Genomic DNA, 22922 nt, shown 5'->3' with positions numbered 1-22922 from the left:
TGTGTGTTCAAAAGTTATACCTGCAGGGGCGCCTGGGTGGCTCAGTTGGTTAAGCGTCTGACTCTTGATTAGGGCTCAGGTCATGATCTCATGGTTTGTGAGTTTGAGCCTGGCATAGGGCTCTGTGCTGGCAGTGCAGAGCCTGCTTGGGATTCTCTCTCTCTCTCCCTCTCTCTCTGTTCCTCTCCCACTTGTTCTTTCTGTCTCTCTGTCTCTCTCTCTCTCAAAATAAACTTTTAAGTTAAAAAAAAATTACACCTGCAGGATTTTAATTCATGAAGGCCAGGACCAAGTGCCAACAGGAGAGGCCAATGCCACTGAGAGAATTTATCACTTATATTTCCCAAGAGAAGAGGACACACAAGGCTACACAGGGCCACAGGGGAAAGCCAGAATTGGTCAGGTGGGAGAAGACAGGAGAGAGGGGAAAGCTGAGGCCAGAGGTTCTGTTCGGGTTTAGGCAGAAAAGGCAAGGCAGGGCTGGGTTTACAGGTTAGGCTTGGCTAGTTCAGACATGGTCTCCAGTTGTCCTATTTCTGGCCCGGGGGGATTTGGGGCTGGGGAGATACTGGTGTGCAAGAGTCAGAGAAGGGTCTTGGTCTCATGTCTGCCAGGCTGCACATGAAATGTGTATCCTAGGCAAGCTACTCGCGGTACCCAGGAAGTTGCTAACCCCGGGAAGGGCAGTGTCTCTCCAGGACTGAAAGGTCCCCAAGAGATATCAAAACATAAGATACAGAAAATTAAAAAAGCATAATGAATAACCTGCTGGGACAGCTTCCTGCTAAACTACTCATGCACCTTCAGCATCACCTGGACTTGTCTGTCCTCACCTCATCTACCATACGGGAGCATTCATGTTAACCAACCTCACAAGGTTATTATGAGACTTACGTGTGGTAGCAGACACTTCATAAATGGCAGCTCTGTGACCTGTCTCACCAGCCTGAGCTTCCATATTGCACATAACTTTTTTATTGTAACAAAATATATGTAACATGATTTCTTTTTTACTTTCTATAATTTATTTATTTTTTATGATTTACATCCAAGTTAGTTAGCACATGGTACAACAACGATTTCAGAAGTAGATTTTTAAGCTCCTTACCCATTTACCCCATCCCCCCTTCCACAACCTCTCCAGCAACCCTCTGTTTGTTCTCCATATTTAAGAGTCTCTTATGTTTTGTCCCCTTCCCTGTTTTTATTTTATTTTTGTTTCCCTTCCCTTATGTTCATCTGTTTTATCTCTTAAGTCCTCATGTGAGTGAAGTTGTATGATATTTGTCTTGCTCTGACTAATTTCACTTAGCATAATACCCTCTGGTTCCATCCACGTAGTTGCAAATGGCAAGATTTCATTCTTTTTGATTGCCGAGTAATACTCCATTATATATATATACATATATATATATATATACATATATATATACACATATATATATACATATATATATATGTATGTATATATATATATATACACACACCATGTCTTCTTTATCCATTCATCCATCGATGGACATTTGGGCTCTTTCCATACTTTGGCTATTGTCAATAGTGCTGCTATAAACATGGGGGTGCATGTGTCCCTTTGAAACAGCATACCTGTATCCCTTGGATAAATATATAGTAGTGCAATTACTGGGTTGTAGGGTAGTTCTGTTTTTAATTTTTTGAGTAACTGCCATACTGTTTTCCAGAGTGGCTGCACAAGTTTGCATTCCCACCAGCAGTGGAAAAGAGATCCTCTTTCTCCGCATCCTTGCCAACATCTGTTGTTGCCTGAGTTGTTAATGTTAGCCATTCTGACAGGTGTAAGGTGGTATCATTGTGGTTTTGATTTGTATTTCCCGGATGATGAGTGATATTGAGCATTTTTTCATGTGTCGGTTGGCCATCTAGATGTCTTCTTTGGAGAAGTGTCTATTCATGTCTTTTGCCCATTTCTTCACTGGATTCTTTGTTTTTTGGGTGGGGAGTTTGATAAGTTCTTTATAGATTTTGGATACTAACCCTTCATCTGATATGTTGTTTGCAAATATCTTCTCCCATTCTGTCGGTTGCCTTTTAGTTTTGCTGATTGTTTCCTTCACTGTGCAGAAGCTTTTTATTTTGATGATGTCCCAATAGTTCATTTTTGCTTTTGTTTCCCTTGTCTTCAGAGACGTGTTGAGTAAGAAGTTGCTGCGGCCAAGGTCAAAGAGGTTGTTGCCTGCTTTCTCCTGTAGGATTTTGATGGCTTCCTGTCTTATGTTTAGGTCTTTCATGCATTTTTGAGGTTTTTTTGTATGGTATAAGAAAGTGGTCCAGATTCATTTTTCTGCATGTCACTGTCCAGTTTTCCCATTTGCTGAAGAGACTGTCTTTCTTCCATTGGATATTCTTTCCTGCTTTGTCAAAGATTAATTGCATGTAACATAAAATTTACTGCCTTAACCATTTTTTAAAATTTTTAATTTTTTTGTTTTAGAGAGAGAAAGAGAGCACGAGCAGGGGAGGGGCAAAGAGAAAGGGAGACATAGGATCCAAAGCAGGCTCTAGACTCTGAGTTGTCAGCATATAGCCCAATGCAGGGCTCGAGCTCCCCAACTGTGAGATCATGACCTGAACCGAAGTTGGCACTTAACTGAGTGAGCCACCCAGGCACCCCTACTACCTTAACCATTTTTAGTGTCATTAAGTGGTACAAATATATTCATCTTGTATAGGCATCACCACCACCCATCCACAGACATCTTTTCATGTTGTAAAACTGAAACTACCTATTAAACAATAATGCCTCATTCTCCCCTCCCACCAGCTCCTGGCAACTACTGTCACACTTTGTCTTTTTTATTTTAACTACTTTAAAATACCTCATATAACTGGTATCATACAGTATTTGTCTTTATCTGACAGGCTTATTTTACTTAGCATAATGGAACAAGACTCATCCATATTGTAGCATATTGCAGAATATCCTTTCTTTCCAAGGCCAAATAGTCGTATGTCCATATCCCATTTGCTTCTCCATTCATACGTCAGTGGACACTTGGATTGTTTCTACCTTTTGCCTACTGTGAATAATACTGCTGTGAACATGGGTGTACAAATATCTCTTTGAGACTCTACTTCTAGTTCTTTTGGATAATAACCCAAAAGTGGGATTGCTGAAATATACAGCAGTTCTACTTTTAATTTTTTGAGGAACTGCCATATTGTTTTCCACAGCAGTGTTACCATTTACATTCCCCCTGACAGTGTGCAAGTTCCCCATTTTCTCCACATCTTTACCAACATTTGATTTCTGGTAGCCATGCCAATGTGAGGTTATGTTTATTGTTATAGTTTTGATTCGCATTTCCCTAATAATTAGATGTTGAGCACCTTTTCATGTGCATAGTGGCCATTCCTATATCTTCTTTGGAGAAATATCTATTCAGGTCTTTGCCTACTTTTGAATTGTGTTGTTTATTTTTTTGTTATTGGGTTTTAGGAGCTGTCTATATATTCTGAATATTAATCACCAATAAGATACATGATCTGCAAACATTTTTTCCCATTCTGTGGGTTGACTTTTCACTCTGTAACTTGTGTCTTTTGATCCACAAAATTTCTGAATTGTCATGAAATCCAATTTGTCTATTTTTCTTGTGTTAACTGTGCCTTTGATGTCATAGTCAAGAAATCATTGCCAAATCCAGAGTCATGATTAGGTCTTACATTCAGGTTCTTAATGCATTTGGAGTTAATTTTGTATAAAGTGTTAGGTAAGGGTCCAACTTTATTATTTTGCATACATCTAGTTTTCCCAGTACCATTTGTTGAAAAGACTGTCCTTCATTGAATGGTCTTGGTACCTTTGTCAAGAGTCATTTGACCATCTATGTGAGGGTTTATTTCTGGGCTTTATCTTCATCCTATTAGTCTATATGTCTGTCTTTATGGCAGTACCATACTGTTTCTAATACTGTAACTTTGTAGTCACTTTTAAAATAAGGAAGAGTGAGTCTTCCGGTGTTGTTCTTTTTCAAGATTGTTTTGGCTATTCAGGGTCCCTTGAGATTCTTTATGAATTTTAGGATGGGTTTTTCTATTTCTGCAAAAAAAAAAAAAAATCATTGAGAGGGATTACATTTAATCTGTAGACTGCTTTGAGCAGTAATGGCATTATAACAATACGAAGTCTTCCAATCCATGAGCATGGGATATGTTTCCATTTGTTTATATTTTCTTTAATTTCTTTCTGTAATGTTTTGAAGTTTTCATTATACATGTCTTTTATCTTCTTGGTTAAGTTAATTCCTAAGTATTTTTTTATGGTATTGTAAATGAAATTGCTCAACTGTAGCTTCCTGATCAAAGTGTTTATTGTTCATGTATACAGATATACAACTGATTTTTGCATATTGATTTTGTATCCTGCTGCTTTTCTGAATTCATGGATTAGGGTTTCTTAAATGTTTTTTTATTTTTGAGAGACAGAGCATGAGTGGGGGAGGGACAGAGAGAGAGAGAGGGAGACACAGAATTTGAAGCAGGCTCCAGGCTCTGAGCTGTCAGCACAGAACCCAACATGGGGCTCAAACCTATAAGCCATGAGATCATGACCAGAGCCGAAGTCAGATGGTCAACTGACTGAGCCACCCAGGTGCCCCATAGTTCTTTTTTTTTTTTTTTTAGTTTTTTTAAAAATGTTGTTTGTAGTTTATATATTTATTTTGAGAGAGAGGGTGAACGTGAGTGGGGGAGGGACAGAGAAAGAGGGATAGAGAGAGAATCTCATGAACCATGGGGCTCAAACTCATGAACCATGAGCTCATGACCTGAGCCAGTCAGACACTTAACTGACTAAGCCACCCAGGCGCCCCAAGTTCTAACAGGGTCGTGTGTGTGTGTGTGTGTGTGTGTGTAGTCTTTAGGGTTTTCTACACATAAAATCATAGCATCTGTAAACAGATAATTTCACTTCTTTCTCTCTAATTTGGATGCCTTTTATTTCTTGCCTAATTGTTCTGGCTAGCACTTCCAGTACTATCTTAAATACAAATGATGAAAGCAGACATTCTTGTCTTATTCCTGTTCTTAGGGGGAAAAGCTTTCAGTCTTTTTATATATATATATAGGTATATATATATAGGTATAGTATATATATATAGGTATGTATATATATATATATATAGTATATATATATAGGTAGGTATAAAAGCTACCATGCTTTTTATTATGTTGAGGTAGTTTCCTTCCATTCTTATTTTGTTGAGTATTTTTATCATGTGATGTTGAATTCCACATCACTTTTATTTCTGAAACCAATCAGTCAAATCCACCTTGACCAGATTAGCCGAAAGCTCATTATCTCTTTCTTGTGCTGTCCTGCAAAAGCAAGAACTGGATGCAGGCCCTTGGAAGATAAGGCAGGCCATTACTAGCAGTGAAAATAGACCGCAGGGTAAAGGATGGTAATGGGCACTGCCAGAACAACATCTGCCAACAAACTGCTGTTGGAAGAGTCATGTCCAAAGCAAACTGTGGTGTCTACCCCTTTGCAGCCCCCCACAGGTAGTACAAATCCTGTCCCAGTCCCGGTGGTTCTTCACATGGACAATCCTCTCACTCATCTGGTCAAGGCTACCCCCACGCACTTTCCTTTTTGCTCATGTGCCAGGCATTGCTGCCTGGGCACACCCACTGTGAGTTGAGGAGGATAGACCAGGCATTTCACACCCTGCCCTGGGCTTCCAGTCACCAGTCCAGATGAACTATTTCTTCATACTTGGTTCCTCTGGTTGGGGGGGGAGGGGGGGTTCCTTAGGACCTTCCCTGCTAGTAGACATCACTTGGGCTCTCAGAAAGGTTCTAATAATATTAAAGCTTCAAAGGGGAGTGCAATGTATCCCTTGAAACTGTCCAGGTCATGAATAACAAAGGCTAAGAAACTGCTACAGACCTGAGGATAGTAAGGAGACATGACAACTAAATGCAGTGTGGATCCTGGAACAGAAAAGGACATTAGTGGAAAAACTGGTGAAATATGATTAAGTTTGGAGTTTAGTTAATGGCAACATACTAATGGTGGTTTCTTAGTTGGGCAAAGGTGCCATAGACTATGTAAGATGAAAACAGGGGAAGCTGAAACTGGGCAAGCCTATGTGAGAACTTTGCAACTTTTCTAGAAATCTGAAATTATTCCAAAGTAAAAATTTTATTTTAAAAAACGGGAATGGCTGGGGTCCCTGAGTGGCTCAGTTGTTTAGACAACTGACTCTTGATTTCAGTTCAGGTCATGGTCTCGCAGTTCATGAGATTGAGCCCCATGTTTGGGCTCTGTGCTGGCAGTGTGGAGCCTGCTTGGGATTCTCTCTTTCTCTCTCTTCCTGCCCATCCCCACTATCTCTCTCAAAATAAATAAACATTTTAAAAATAGAAAGAGGGGGTAGGGGATGGGGAAGAGTCAGGTCTTAGTCCCATTTCTCCCAGATGACTCCCTGGTTCTTACACAAATTTATTCACCTCTTTCTTACCCACAAGTTTCTCTTGAAAATAAAATTCTCAGGGTGCCTGCATGACTCAATTGGTTAAGGGTCTGACTTTGGTTCAGGTCATTATGTTGCAGTTCATAAGTTCGAGTCCTGAGTCAGGTTCTGTGTTGACAGCTCAGAGGCTGGAACCTGCTTCAGATTCTGTGTCTCCCTCTCTCTCTGTCCCTCCTCCCCTCTCAAAAATAAACAAAAATTAAAAAAAATTATAAATAAATAAATAAATAGTTCTTTTGAGGCGCCTGGGTGACTCAGTTGGTTAAGCATCCGACTCTTGATTTTGGCTCAGGTCATGATCTCACAGTTCGTGAGATCAAGCCCTGCGACAGCTCTGCACTGACCACATAGAGCCAGCTTGGGATTTTCTCTCCCTCTCTATGCCCCTCCCCCCAGAGCATGTGAGCATCTCTCTCAAAATAAATAAAAAACATTTTTAAAAATCTTTAAAAATAAAATAACAATAAAATTCTTTTCTGGCAGGGCAACCTGGTCAAACCAAAAACATGGATATGTTCATCTTTTGCATACAGTAATTATTTTTCTACTAAACGATGCATGATTCTTCACAGATCATGGAAAATCTGCTCTGAGAGGACTAAGTAGCTGAAAACTCCTAAATGGCTCCTTTGACTAAGAAAATGTAATGTCTGGTAATCCCTCCTTACAGTAACTACTCTTATTGTTGATATTAACCAATGAGAATAAGATAATCACCATATATTTTAAAAATATTAGTAAATGAATCAAGCTACTTATTTACAAGTAGTCTATTTACATCTTGGCCTATGGTGAAGTATCATTAGTATCTTCTAATTGGAAGACATTATCTAGATATTTCTTAGGATAAAATGACCCCAAAATGAGTTCCCCCATGCAGTGCACATGCATTATTTACATTCCGTGTTGGTGTCCTTTTATTGGTGGGAAACATCAAATGACTTAGCTGTAGGTGAGCATGTTAATAAAATGTTAAACATCTGTCAACTTGACTGCCAACAGCTTATATCATAAGAGTGTGTTCAGTTGCCCCATGGTGGCCAAACTTGTAAATACGAAGGCATATTGTTTCAACTGAATGAATGAATGAATGAATGTGAACAGAGACCTAGGTCCTCCAAAGTCTTACACTGACCTAATAGGGAATCCTGTGCCAAGTATACCACAGGTTCCCTAATGACAAATGCTAAGGGGAGGAGAGAAAATATTTTTTCTGGACATACATGAAAAACAAAGTTTCCAAAAGATTAAAAAGTAAAAATAAATTAAATAAATAAATAAATCAGAGATTTCAAATAAACGACAGAGGGGCTGGCCAATAACCATAACTCTTGGTACACTGAAGTCGTCCCAGGCCAGAAGCTGATCAGTTACTGAACTTTTCCCCATGTCTCAGCAAAATTTAAGCAAGAAGTCTAAATTCCTATACCTGTTCAACAGACAGGACTATTTTGATGCTTCTGCTTTAGCCCCTGCTCATCATGGTTCCCCCAAGATGGAGAGTCGGGGCCCAGCTGGCAGCCAGGCATCCTACACTAGATGGTGAAATGAGAAAGGGATGGGGGGTGGTGCACATTAATTCCTTCTGAGCACCATATTCCCAAGAGCTCTATTTGAAGGCCCTAGCTATTATGAATGTCTAATTTGAATGTGTGAGTTAGGGAGTTTTCTTTTGTTTTAAACAAAGAGAAATCAATTCTGGTGAACTTAAGCAGAGATAAAATGACCATATTTCATTGATTCCTATACACATATTGTTTACTTTTAACATCTCTTGAAATCAGGAATATCTTTCAATAGATGGTGCCTTGTAAGTGCTGTTGGCCAGGTGGTAGTTATGATATAGTTGTCACTGCCTGAACACTGATGTTTCCATTGACATGATGGAAAAGTGCAATCTTGGACATTTCTGTCAACAAGCCATTTAAGGTCCATGTGAGGGAAGAACGTGAGCCTGCTTTTGTCCGACAATCTTCTATTAACATCTGTGGTGAGATCAAGAAAGTGTGAGCATTGCAGCTTGAACAACTGGTATAAGGGACGTGGAAGAACCTTGAGTGGACAATAATAGGGCACTCTTATTAAATCACCTAAGCTCTTGGTGACATAGAGTGTGCTGTTTTTTAAGGATTCTGAAAGGTCAGACTCTGAATGAGAAGATGTTTTAGGGATACCGTAAGCCATTTGATCTGCTAATATTTTCCTTTTCATGTATCCACAGGTGATATATAAGGAACTATGTCTAAATACATCTTTAAAAAACACCTTTGATGAGTATATAGATTTAACATTCCTGATGACAAGAGGACATTGTGTCATCATGGAATTGGCAACCGCTATGAAAGATAGTGGTACATGAACTGCTTGTTCACTGATCATTTGAAGGTTTCTTAGATTTGGTGACAGTTGAGATGGTATTGTAAATAGGAATTATGGAGAGAACCAGAAAACCAAATTGAGGTTAGAAGTCAAGAATAATGCTAAAAATCATTCCAGAAAAATGGTATGGTGTGAACACCGTTACTCCCACTCCCAAGCATGGATACCACAGCTCATACAACCAATAACCTTAGCGCTACAGCATCACAGCCAATGCTGACCAGAACTCAACACTGCTCTATTATAATCCCTACTAGAGACCACGTCTCACTTTTTTTTCCCCACCCCTCCCTTCCCTATGTCTCACCTTTTTGCATTATTAGCTTCTGGTACAAAGACTGAGGTGGGTATTAATGCCCTTACCACAGAAACTGGGAAAACAAGTATCTGGCATTTTGGTCCTTCATAGTAGAAAGTGGACTTGGTTTCTGGCCAGTACTTATAGATAAGAGAATTCTCCAACTGTAAAAAGGGGATTCAGATGTGGGGCAGCCAGAAAGGATGACAAATATCCATACAGGGAGGATTGGGATAAGATCTACTGGTGAAATCAAAATGCCCTTCTATGGAAACCCATGGTGAAAAGAAAATCATGCTTAATGCTAGGGAGAGGCCAGAACCACAAAAACTCTGATCCCACCCCAAAATCAAAGCCCCAGGGACACCAAGGATCCCCAGGGACTGCAGTTCATGTTTCAGCTTCATTGGTCCTGGTTCTTCCCTCCAAGATAGTAATAGACAAATTATTTCCACTTTTACTTTTGGAAAGCCTTTCATATATTTGAAGATAGTAGCTCCTTAGAAAACATTTCAACAATTTAAAATTTTAAGTTATGAGAAAATAGAAATTGAAAAACCCTAAGCTAGTACCCTCAGACTAAGACATTTTTTTGCCTTGTATAAAACTTATTATTGCATATCAAGAAAAAAATAAAATTTATTATAGGGCTAAAAACTACCTTTCCAAGTTAAGTGAGAATTACATAGAGAAGAATAACATAAAATCTTTGTGATGATCTTTATTCACCATTACCTGAATCAGAATTTAACTTTGTATTTAGAATAACGTAAATCAAAATAGCCAAAACTTTAAATGAAAAAGATCTGACTGTATGGAAGTGCTTTCTGCGTGAATAACAATAATAATGATAATAATTTTTAAAGTATTTATGCTGACTTAAATTCATTATCATGCATTCTTTTTTTCCAGCTTTATGGAAACATAGCTGACATCTAATAGCTTGTAAGTTCAAAGTGTACAACATTGATTTGATACATTTATATATTGCAAACTGATTTCTGTGGTAGCATTATCTAACACCTCCATCAGGTCATGCAGATACATTTTTTTTTTAATTTTTTTTTTCAACGTTTATTTATTTTTGGGACAGAGAGAGACAGAGCATAAACGGGGGAGGGGCAGAGAGAGAGAGGGAGACACAGAATCGGAAACAGGCTCCAGGCTCCGAGCCATCAGCCCAGAGCCCGACGCGGGGCTCGAACTCCCGGACCGCGAGATCGTGACCTGGCTGAAGTCGGACGCTTAACCGACTGCGCCACCCAGGCGCCCCCAGATACATTTTTTTTAATGAAAACATTTAAGATCTCTTAGCTTTCAAGTATATGATATAGTATTATTAACTATAATCACTATGCTGTACAAAAGATCCCCACACCTTATTGGCCTTATAACTTGAAGTTTGTTACCTTTGACCAACATCTTCCCATTTACTCTACTCCTCAGTTTTTGGTAACCACCACTCCACTCTGAGTTCAGCATTTTTAGATTCCATATACAAGTGAGGTCATACGATATTTCTCTTTCTCCCTCTGACTTCCTTCACTTAACGTAATACCCTTAAGTTTTATCCATGTTGTTGCAACTGGCAACAAATATTCATAAGCATATGAATTTCATGTCCTGAAATTTGTGCAAGTAAGTCTCTGAGGTCATCTCCAAATTGCTTTTAGTATTTAAAATACTTCCTCACGAGAGGCTAGAATTCAGACTGTTCAAAATGTGTAACCATTTATTTTTCTTAAGACTCTAGAACACTAGTCAAGCCCTGGTTTTTCAGATTCTTTGCTTTGAAAGGAATAGAAACATCTCTAAATAGGTGTGAATTTCTTTACCATACACTCCTCTCATCCAAAATTAGGACCACTTTTTTACTTCTTAGGGAAGGCAATATATCATGATGGCTAAGGGTGCCCATTTTTGAGTCAGCTGCTAGAGTTCAAATCCTAGTCCTGCTTCTTTCTAACTGTGGGATTTCTCTGTCCCTTTGTGGTCCCATGTGTAATGTGAGGATAATAATAGTATCTCCATGACTCATTGAGGTGTCCTGAGGATCAAATGGTATGAAGTGTTTAGTAAGGTGTCTAATGCACATTAACTGCTAATAGAGTAGCTATTTGTTGCTATTTTTTGTGTGTGTTTGGAACCTCAGGTTACAAAATTAACTGGTTGATCCTTTATTCATAACCCACTGTCATCATTAGTCCACATACAGTACTCTTGTTTTATTCATTTTATTTCATTTGTCGTCATTTTTAATTTTTAATTAAAAAAATTTTTAATTTTTCTACATTAGCTTGTTTAATAGTATATTAGATACATACCAACCCCAGAACTATATTATATCATATTATTATCAATAACTAAAGGTTCTCACCTTGTCCTCTCCTTTAGCCTCCCTCCTCCCAGAGATAACCACCATCTTGAATTTTGTGTTACTCCTAAATACCTCTGTATTTATTTTATTTTATTTTTTTAAGTTTATTTATTTTGATAGAAGAAAGAGAGAGAGAGAGCACTTGAGCAGGGGAGAGAGAATCCCAAGCAGGCTCTGCACTATCAGCATGGAGTCTGACACAGGGCTTAAACTCAGGTACCATAAGATCATGACCTGAGCCAAAACCAAGAGCCAGCCACCTAACTGACTGAGCCACCGCCCAGGCATTCCTCTTAAATACCTTTTGAAGAAATAAGTTATGTACCTGTATGGCTCAACAATATATTATTTAATTTTGTTGGCTTTGTACTTTAGAATAAGGATACAAACTATACATTGTGTCCTAAGATTTGCTTTTATCACACATTATTTTACTACAACAATTCATCCATGTTATTTCATAAGCCCTAATTCATTCATTTTCACTGTCATATGATATTCCAGTGTGTGACTAAACCACAGTTCATCCATTCTCCTATCAATGGGAATTCAGACACTTCCTTTTTCTTTTCTAACACTGCTTCTATGACCATTCTGGTGGATGCCTCTGGTGCATTATGTGCAACAATTTCTCTTGTGCATATAAATATAATGAATGTGCTAGTTTATATGCCACGTTGTTTCCCAAAATGGGTGTACCAGTTTACAGTCTCACTAGCAATATGTAAAATATCACATTGGTCCACATGCTCTCTAAAACCAAGTATTGTCAGACTTTTTTTTCAGTGACACATTTATTTGGGGGCCTTGTTTGAGAATTATACAAATAAGCAGTTGATTTTCTGTTAATTTGTTAAAAATAGAGAAGGATAGGGACGTCTGAGTGGCTCAGTCGGTTAAGTGGCTGACTCTTGGTTTCTACTTGGGTCATGATCTAGCTGTTTCTGAGTTCAAGCCTTGCCTCAGGCTCTGTACTGATAGTGGGGACCCTGCCTGAGATTCTCCTTGTCTTTCTGCCCCTCCCCTGTTTGTGGTCTTCTCAAAACTAATAAAATAAACACTTTTTAAAAAATCATATTTAAAAAAATAGAGAAGGATATTTGAAAATACATATATGGCATTTAAGTTGCTGAGCATCAAAGTTGATCTTGTGTTCAACTCAAAAAGAATAGAATGGAAGCTGTTTTGTCTCAGCATGCTTAATTTTATGTTTGTTCATTCATGGGCTATAATTATACATTACGATTAAAATGTTAGGTTAAAAATACTAAATAATATTAATTGAATGAAAGTTGAATAAGTAAAGTCAACTCTATGTTTTTGTTTCTTGTAAGTTATGATTCAGATTGCTATTCAGTTAATTGACTGATTTGTTTTTGTTTTTACCTTTCACTTCTTAATTCTTAACCATCAAATGAGTAAGAAATTATATTTCATTATGGTCTCTATTTCCACTTCTCTAGTTATTGATGGGATTAAATATTTTCTTATATGGTTATTAGCCAAATGTGTTTCCAGTTCTGTGAAATTCCTTTAAGCAGGCAGTCATATTGGCATTTAATTATTGTTGGTTAGTCTAGCTAAAGTTTGTCCATTTTGTTGATTTTCCCCTACAATAATTTTTAGTTTTTTTCTATTTTCTCTCTCATTTTTCTATTTCATTAATTTCTACTTTAATATTTATTATTTTCTTCCTTTTGCATACTTCAGGTTTAGGTTGTTCTTTTCTCAATGTCTTTAGGTGGAAGGTTAGGTTATTGAGTTGAAATCTTTTTTTTTTTTAATTTTTAAAATGTTTTTATTTATTTTTGAAGGAGAGAGAGACAGAGCATGAGCGGAGGAGCAGCAGAGAGAGAGGGAGACACAGAATCCGAAGCAGGCTCCAGGCTCCGAGCTGTCAGCACAGAGCCCAACACGGGGCTCGAACTCACCAACCGTGAGATCATGACCCAAGCTGAAGTTGGGCGCTTAACCGACTGAGCCACCCAGGTGCCCCGAGATCTTCTTTTTTTATTTTTATTTATTTATTTAATTTTTATTATTTATTAATTTTTTTTGAGATCTTTTTTAAAAAAAAATTTTTTTTTTCAACGTTTATTTATTTTTGGGACAGAGAGAGACAGAGCATGAACGGGGGAGGGGCAGAGAGAGAGAGGGAGACACAGAATCGGAAACAGGCTCCAGGCTCTGAGCCATCAGCTCAGAGCCCGACGCGGGGCTCGAACTCACGGACCGCGAGATCGTGACCTGGCTGAAATCGGACGCTTAACCGACTGCGCCACCCAGGCGCCCCGAGATTTTCTTTTTTTAAATATAGGTTATAAATTTCCCTCTAGGCACTGCTTGGGCTGCATCCAATAAGTATTGATGTTATTTGTTTATTTTTATCTATCCCACAGCATTTTTAAATTTCTCTTGTGATTTCCCCTTTGTTCCATTGGTGGCATAAGAACATGCTTTATAATTTTTACATTCTTGTGAGTTTATCAAATTTCTTTGTTAGTGATTTCTCATTTAATTCCACTGTGGTTAGAAAATATACATTGTATGATTTCAATACTTCAAAACTTATTGAGACTTTTTATGGCCCATCATATGTTCTATGTGATTTGAAAAGAATATGTACTCTGCAGTGGTTGGGTGCAGTGTTTTATGGAGGTCCGTTAAGTCTAATTTGTTTATAGTGCTGTTAAAATCTTCCATATTCTTGCCAATTATCTGCTTAATTGTTCTACTGATTATTGAAGTCTTCAACTATTATTGTTGCATTGTCTATTTCTCAATTTCTGTCACTTTTCACTTCATGTATTTTGGGGCTCTGTTGTTAGGTGGATGTATGTTTCTAATAGGTATCTTTCTGATGGATTGACTTTTTATCATTACCAAATATCCTTTTATATCTAGTAATATATATATAATACACATTTTCTGTTTTGTCTAATATTAGCATAGCCACTGCAGCTTTGCTGTGGTTGCTGTCTGCCTGGTATGTCATTTCCATCTTTTTACTTTCAACCTATTTTTATCTTTTTTTTTTTTTACATTTTTTAATGTTTATTTATTTACTTATTTTTTTAAATATGAAATTTATTGTCAAATTGGTTTCCATACAACACTCAGTGCTCATCCCAAAAGGTGCCCTCCTCAATACCCATCACCCACCCCCCTCCCTCCCACCCCGCATCAGCCCTCAGTTTGTTCTCAGTAACCTATTTTTATCTTTAATGTTAACTGTGTCTCTTGTAGACAGCATATGGTTGGAGCTTGTTTTTCTTATCTAGTCTGACAATCTCTGCGTTGTGATTGGATAGCTTAATCTATTCACATTTAATGCTATTACTGATATAGCTGGATTTATGTCTGGCATTTTGATTTTTGTTTTCTATATGTCTCAAGTATTTTTTCTCTATTCCTCCTTTATTGCTTTCTTTTGCATGAAGTGAAGGTGTCTCATTTAAAGTTTTAATTCCTTTAATGATTCTCCCCTCTACACTTTGGAGTTATTTTCTTATTGGTTGCTATAGGGCTTGCCATATACATCTTAACTTATCATAATTTACTTCAAAGGTATACCAACTTAATTCTAGTGAGATATAGAAGCATTACTTTTATGTAGCTCTATTACCTCTTCTCCCATTTGTCTATTATTATGCATATTACCTCTATATATGTTACAAACCCAACAATATATTTTTATAATTACTAAAATGTATATATAATTTTATATCTTCAAAGAAAGCTGAGAGAAAAAAGGAGAGCAAGTGTATATTTACAGTTTATTAACCTTTTAGTTATCATTTCTGTTTCTCTACATGTCTTCTTATAGATTCAAGTTACCATCTGGTTATTTCCTTACTTCAGTATAGCTTTCTTCCCACCCACTTCTTATTGTAAAATTGATTACATTTCTCTATGTTATAGGCTAACAATTGTACACATAGATTCATGCAATTGTTTGTTTTTTTTTTTTTAACGTTTACTTATTTTTGAGAAAAAGAGAGACATAGCATGAACGGGGAGGGTCAGAAAGAGAGGGAGACACAGAACCTGAAGCAGGCTCCAGGCTCTGAGCTGTCAGCTCTGAGCTCGACAAGGGGATCGAACACATGGACCTCGGGATCATGACCTGAGCCAGTGTCAGATGCTCAACCGAATGAGCCACCCAGGCGCCCCTATGCGATTGCTTTTTAAATCAGAGTGAAAAATGCAGTTATATTGTCTTTTATGATTACACTATTACCTTTACTGGCAATCTTTTTATTATTCAAATTACTGTTGGGTGTCATTTGCTTTCAGTGTGAAAAGCTTCTTCTGGTATTTATTTTAAGGTGGGTTGGCTAGCAACAGATTCAGTTTTTGTTTACCTGAGAATCTTTTTACTTTATCTTCATTTTTGTAGAATTATTTCTCCTTTCAGTTGTGCCAAATTTTTCTTTATATTTTGGTAGTCTATTAATAGGTATGTGAATGTTTATAATTGTTATATATCTTATTGCTGTGTTGAAACTTTTGTTAAGATAAAATGTTCTTTTTTGTCTCTTGTGAACTTTTTTATCCAAAGCCTATTTTGTCTGATAGCCACCCTTGCTTTCTTTTGGTTACTGTTTGTAGTGACTCTCTTTCTCCCATCCTTTCATGTTTAACCTATTTGTGTCTTTGAATCTAAAGTGAGTCTCTTAGGGACAAGCATATAGTTTGATCATGTTTGTTTGTTTAAAAAAATTTTTTTAACCTTTATTTATTTTGAGAGACAGAGTGTGAGTGGGGGAGGGGCAGAGAACGAGGGAGACAGAATCCAAAGCAGGCTCCAGGCTCTGAGCTGTGAGCTGTGGTGACAGAGCCTGATGCAGGGCTCAAACCTATAAACTGTGAGATCATGACCTGAGCCGAAGTTGGATGCTTAACCGACTGAGCCACCCCGGTGCTCCTGTTTGTTTTTTAATTTTTTTTTTAATGTTTATTTATTTTTGAGAGAGAGAGAGAGACACAGAGTGTGAGTAGGAAGGGGCAGAGAGAGAGGGAGACACAGAATCTGAAGTGGGGTCCAGGCTCTGAGCTGTCTGCACACAGCCTGACTCGAGGCTAGAACAAATGAACGGCAAGATCATGACCTGAGCCGAAGTGGATTCTTAACTGACTGAGCCACCCAGGCACCCTTGTTTGTTTGTTTTTTAATCCATTCTGCCAATCTCTGTCTTTTGATTGGAGAGTTATTCCATTTACTTTTAAAGTAATTACTGATAGAGGCACCTGGGTGACTCAGTAGGCTAAGCAGCTGACTTGGGCCAAGGTCATGATCTGGCTGTTTGTGGGTTCGAGCCCCATGTCAGGTTCTGTGTTGACAGCTCAGAGCCTGGAGTCTGCTTCAGATTCTGTTTCTCCCTCTTTGCCACTCCACTGCTCATGCTCTGTCTCTCTCTCTCCAAATAAATAAACATTAAAAAAAAAGTAATTACTGATAAGGAGGGACTTACTTTTGTCATTTAGCTACTTAATTTCAATATGCTTTATAGCTTTTTTTGTCTATTTCTTGTACTATTGTCTTTTGTGTTACATTGAATTTTTTTTATAGTGAAATATTCAAATTCCTTTCTCATTTCCTTTTGTGTGTATGCTTTAACTATTTTCTTTGGTTACCATGGTGATTACATTTCACATCTTAAAGTTATAACACTATAATTTTAATTTATACTATTTTAACTTCAGTGACATAGAAAAACTGCTCCTTTACTGTTTCATTCCTACACCTTTCAATATTGATGTCACAAAATTACACTGTGTGAGTAAAAACATAAATACTTTTGTTAATGTATTAGTCTCTTAAATTATGTGGAAAACAACATGTGGAATTACAAGCCAAAGTTACAATACCATCTTTTTCGCTAATTGTTTTTTTTTTTGTTTTTGTTTTTTTTTTTTTTTTTATGTTTTCAGCATTTCTTGCAGGCAGGACTAGCAGTAATGAAGTCCCTCAGCTTTTGTTTATCTGGGAGTGTCATAATTTCCTTCTCACTTTTGGAAGACAATTTTGCCAGCTGCATAATTCTTATTTACAGGTGATTTTTGTTTTTGGTTTTGGTTTTTTCTTTTAGCACTTCGAATTTATCAGCCCACTGCCTTCTGGCCACTAAAGCTTCACCTGAGAAATCTGCTGATAATTTATTGAGGATTCCTTACATGCAGTGATTAACGTCTCTCCTGCTGCCTTCAATATTCTCTTTGTCTCTTGACAGTTTGGTTATAATGTGTCTTACTATGAGTCTTTTTGAGTTTGTCCTATTTGGAGTTTGTTGACTTTCCTGGGTATTTATATTCATGTCTTTCATCAAACTTGGGGGAATTTTCAACCATCGTTTCCTCAAATACTCTCTCCAAACTTCCTCTCTCTTTTCTCCTTCTGGGACTCCCACGATGCACATGTTGGTCTACTGATTTCTGTCCCACATGTCTCTTAGGTTCTGTTCACTTTTTTCCTATCTTTTTTCTTTCTCTTCTTCAGATTCAACAATTTGAATTTCCCAGGCTTCATGTTTGTTGATTCTTTTGCCTGTTCAAATCTGCCTCTGAACCTCTCTAGTGAATTTCTCACTTCTGTTTCTTTTCAGATCCAAAATTTCTTTTTAATTCCTTTTTCGCTTTCTGTCTTTATTTTGTTCATACATCATTTTCTTGACTTTCTCCATGTCTTTCTTTAGTTCTTGAGCTCACATCTTTATTAAAGTTGTTTTAATAGTAAAGTTGTCTAGTAGGTCTGCCAACTGTTCTTTCTCAGGAATTTGCTTTCGATTTATTTTCTTCCTTTGAATGGGTCATATGTTCCCTTTTTTTTGGTATGCTTTATGACTCCTTTGTTGAAAACCGGAAATTTGAATCTAATAATGTGGCAACTGAGGAAATCTGATTTTCTCCCCTCCTCAGGGTTTGCTGGGTTTTGTTTTACTTTTTTTGTTGCTGTTGTTATTGTTGTTGTTGTTTTTTATTGCTTTAGCCTATCTACTAAGACTCTACCAAGGGTCAGCATAAAGTGTGAACTTAACATCTTCTCAGGTCTTCCCCAAGATTTTATTTTCCCCTGAGTATGCACAATGACTAATTGTGTGGATGTTTTAATGCCTCGGCCCCCAAAGGGGAGGGGAAAACATGAAGTAGGGAGGGGAAGGTACCAGCCTTTTAAATTCCCTGAAGTCACTTAGGTCAGAGGAGAGGGCTTGGAGAGTGAGGGGGATGCAACAATGACTGCCTATTCTGTGTTTTCACCTTTAGGATAAAAATAGTAGTCACCTTTTAGAACACAGATCTCTGATATTTGGAGGACAGGATCCTTATCGTTCATCATAGGTCTCACCAGCTGCATACAAATTTCTTCTGAAACTCCTCCACTGCCTGCATTGGGGCTGGGGGTGGTAAATGGGTCCTTGCCACTGAGCTAATAGTTGAAATTCACTGATATTAACCACAGTTTACCATCCAAACTTTCTTCTGGAAGTTGCAGGCCCTCAATAGATTCCAGAGTTCCAAATATTTATATCAGATAGATTATGTCAGTGCCAGCGTGGCCTAGGTAAGGAGACAGATTTCCTGGTGGTTTCTACTGCACCTTCTTAGAAACCTCCTTCAGTTTTGATAGTTTTGCTATATATAATATTCTTGGTTAACAAGTTTTTCTTTCAGGACTTTGAATGTCATCTCACTGCCCCCTGGTCTTCATTATTTCTGATGAGAAATCAGATGTTAATCTTATTAGGGTTCCCTTGCATATAATGTCATTTTTCTCTGGTTTTGATCTTGATAACTTTATTATGATATGTCTGGGTATGAATCTCTTTATCTTCCTTAGTACTTGGTGAGCTTCTTGAATTTGTAGATTCATATTTCAACTGAGCCAGCTAGGCCCTCCTCTTCAAATATTTTTCTGCTCCTTTCTCCCTCTCCCTGTCATTTCTATTCTACTCTCCCTTCTTCTGGTACTTCCATTATGCATATATTGATGAGTTTAGATGTATTATTTTTCTCTTGGGGCTTCTGGGTGACTCAGTCAGTTGAGTGTCCAACTTTCAGCTCAGGTCGTGATCTTGTGATTCACAAGTTGGAGACCTGCATTACACTCTGGGCTGACAGCTCAGAGCCTGCTTCAAATTCTGTATCTCCTTCTTGCTCTCTGCTCCTCCCCCGCTGATGCTCTATCTCTCAAAAATAAAAACATTAAAAAATATATTAAAATATATATATATTTTTTTTTAATTTTTTTTTTCAACGTTTATTTATTTTTGGGACAGAGAGAGACAGAGCATGAACGGGGGAGGGGCAGAGAGAGAGGGAGACACAGAATCGGAAACAGGCTCCAGGCTCTGAGCCATCAGCCCAGAGCCCGACGCGGGGCTCGAACTCACGGACCGCGAGATCGTGACCTGGCTGAAGTCGGACGCTTAACCAACTGCGCCACCCAGGTGACCCTAAAATATATATATATTAAAAAAATAGAGGTATTATGTTTCTCTGAGCCTCTGTTTATTTTCTCTATTCCATTTTGTCTCTGTCTCTTGATCTATCTTCAAGTTCATTGATATTTCTTCTGAAAGTTCAAACAATTGTTGAGCTTCTCAGGGCTCCTGGCTGGCTCAGTTGGGGGATTGTGTGACTCTTGATCTTGGGGTTGTGAGTTTGAGCCCCACGTTGAGTGTAGAGATTACTTAAAAATAAAATCTTTAATGGGGCGCCTGGGTGGCTCAGTCGGTTGAGCGTCCGACTTCGCTCAGGTCACGATCTCACGGTCCGTGAGTTCGAGCCCCGCATCAGGCTCTGTGCTGACAGCTCAGAGCCTGGAGCCTGCTTCAGATTCTGTGTCTCCCTCTCACTCTGGCCCTCCCCCCGTTCATGCTCTGTCTCTCTCTGTCTCAAAAATAAATAAATGTTAAAAAAAAAATTAAAAAAAAAATAAAATCTTTAAAACACAGAAATGTTATGCTTCTCTAGCAATTTTTTTGTTTTGATTATTGTACTTTAAAACTCCAGAATATCCTTTAAAAACAAAATTGTATCTCCTTGATATTTTATTTTTGATGAGATATTGTCATCATTCCTTCATTTAAGCATGGTTTCCATTAGTTCTTTGGAACTAATATTTATATAGCTTATTTATAATGGCTGCTTTGAAGTCTTTGTTAATTCTGATATCTGCCCCTCTGTTTCTCTTGCTTGCTCCCTGCCCAACCCCCTCCCCATGTATGAATTACACTATCCTGTTTCTTTGCATATCTCATAACTTCTTTTTTATAACTGGACATTTTAGGGGTGCCAGGGTGGCTCTGTTGGTTAAGTGTCCAACTCTAGATTTTGGCTCCAGTCATCATCTCATGGTTTGAGATCAATCCCCTTACGGTTTGAGATCAAGCCTCATGTTGGGCTCCATGCTGACAGCATGGAGCCTACTTGGGATTTTCTCTCCCTCTGTCACTCTCCCCCACTCTCTCTCTCTCAAACGAAATGAATTTTAAAAACTTAGAAACAAAACACACAACATTTTAGATTATATCTGTTGTAGGATCTTTGGACCTTGACCCACCCACAACCCCCTCCCAGGCTTGGATTTTTTTTTTTTTTTTTTTAATTATTTGAGTTATTAGTGAAGTTTATTTCCTCTCCAGGGTGAAGTCTCTGATTTCATTTCTTAGAAAGTGCAGCCTTGGGCATGAACATTGTCACTTGGAGTGACAGAGCTTTTAACAGGTCCTTCTCTATCTTCCTGATATCTTTGTTAAACTATCTAGCCTTTGCTGGTACCAAACTCAGATGTTAGTTCCAACTGCCAGTTAATGGCTTTTTGAAGATGTCCTAGAGCTTACATTGCTCTGTAGCCTGATCCACTTAGATTCAGGCCTTTTGCAAGGTAGGTTTTGAGGTTGGTCTTCAAGGCTTGTTATGACCCCAGGAGGGCTCTTCTTCTTTCCCTGTTCTCTCTGGTAAATTAGCTAGCCTAAAAATAACAGCTTAATGGGGCGCCTGGGTGGCGCAGTCGGTTAAGCGTCCGACTTCAGCCAGGTCACGATCTCGCGGTCCGTGAGTTCGAGCCCCGCGTCGGGCTCTGGGCTGATGGCTCAGAGCCTGGAGCCTGTTTCCGATTCTGTGTCTCCCTCTCTCTCTGCCCCTCCCCTGTTCATGCTCTGTCTCTCTCTGTCCCAAAAATAAATAAACGTTGAAAAAAAAAATTTAAAAAAAAAAATAAATAACAGCTTATTACTCTGGTGGAGCTATTAGCCTCCTTTAATTTTTTTACCATTAAATTTTCCATTGTCCTTGAGAGTTCCCTTAGTCTTGAACTTCCCCGAACTCTTCCAAATAAAATTAGTTCTTTTGGGGTGAGCTTCAGAGCTCTCTTATGGCCTTCTCTCCCATGGGAAAAAAGTCTATGCCACTCCACTGTAGTTACAGATAGTAGATGACATGATCTGCTTCTTTAGGATTGATATGCTTGCTTTATGAGCAGAACTCAGTTGGGATGGTAGCTTCTGGTCTTCTTGGCTTACTTCTCCTGGCATGAAAACCTTGCCCTATGAGCATCTAGGATGAAGGTGATCAGAGTCCTGGTACTCTTGGCCTGCTGCACCTAGGGTAAAGTTCCACCTTGTGAGTGAGAGCTGGGTGGAGGGAGTCCTGACTGTTTGGCTGCACTTACCTGTAGTTTAGCCTTTGCAACACAGATCTAGGGGTGTATGAGAAATATTGGCTGCCTGCTCTCCCTTGGGAAATACCACAGGACTTAATTGGGTACTGGGAGGAGAGTGACCATTGTCTTCTTGGCTGTATCCACTCAGAATGGAGTTCTGTAGCACTGTGCTGTGTGTGTGAGAGAGTGGTGGTGGACAGGTGGTTTAGGGCAAGAATAAGTTGTGGCATAAATGCCACAGACTCTCTTTTTTTAATGTTTATTTATTTTTGAGAGAGAGAGAGAGAAAGAGAGAGGGAGACAGGATATGAAGCAGGCTTGGCACGGATGGCAGACAGCCTGACATGCAGTTCAAACCCATAAACCATTGAGATCAGGACCTGGGCCAAAGTTGGACGCTTAACCGACTGAGCCACCTAGGCGCCTCAATGCCACAGACTCTTAACACTCTTTCAGAGATTTAGATGTTCTTGAATGTTTCTTCATTTGCTGTATGCCCCTAAGACAACATGCAGAGAACTTAAATGGTTGTTTAAAAAAATTTTTTTAACCAATCATGATAGTTAGGGTGAACATGTAGCCAGTCCAGAAGTCATTTGTCTATTTATTATTAATATTGTACAGTTTGTCTCATGAAAAACAGTTTAAAGCAAAGGAAGTTTATTCATATCCCTTAGGATATTTTAAAAA

The sequence above is a fragment of the Prionailurus bengalensis genome, chromosome B1 (genome assembly GCF_016509475.1).
Source record: "Prionailurus bengalensis isolate Pbe53 chromosome B1, Fcat_Pben_1.1_paternal_pri, whole genome shotgun sequence".
In the NCBI taxonomy this organism is placed as follows: domain Eukaryota; kingdom Metazoa; phylum Chordata; class Mammalia; order Carnivora; family Felidae; genus Prionailurus; species Prionailurus bengalensis.
This window is presented reverse-complemented; position numbering follows the sequence as displayed.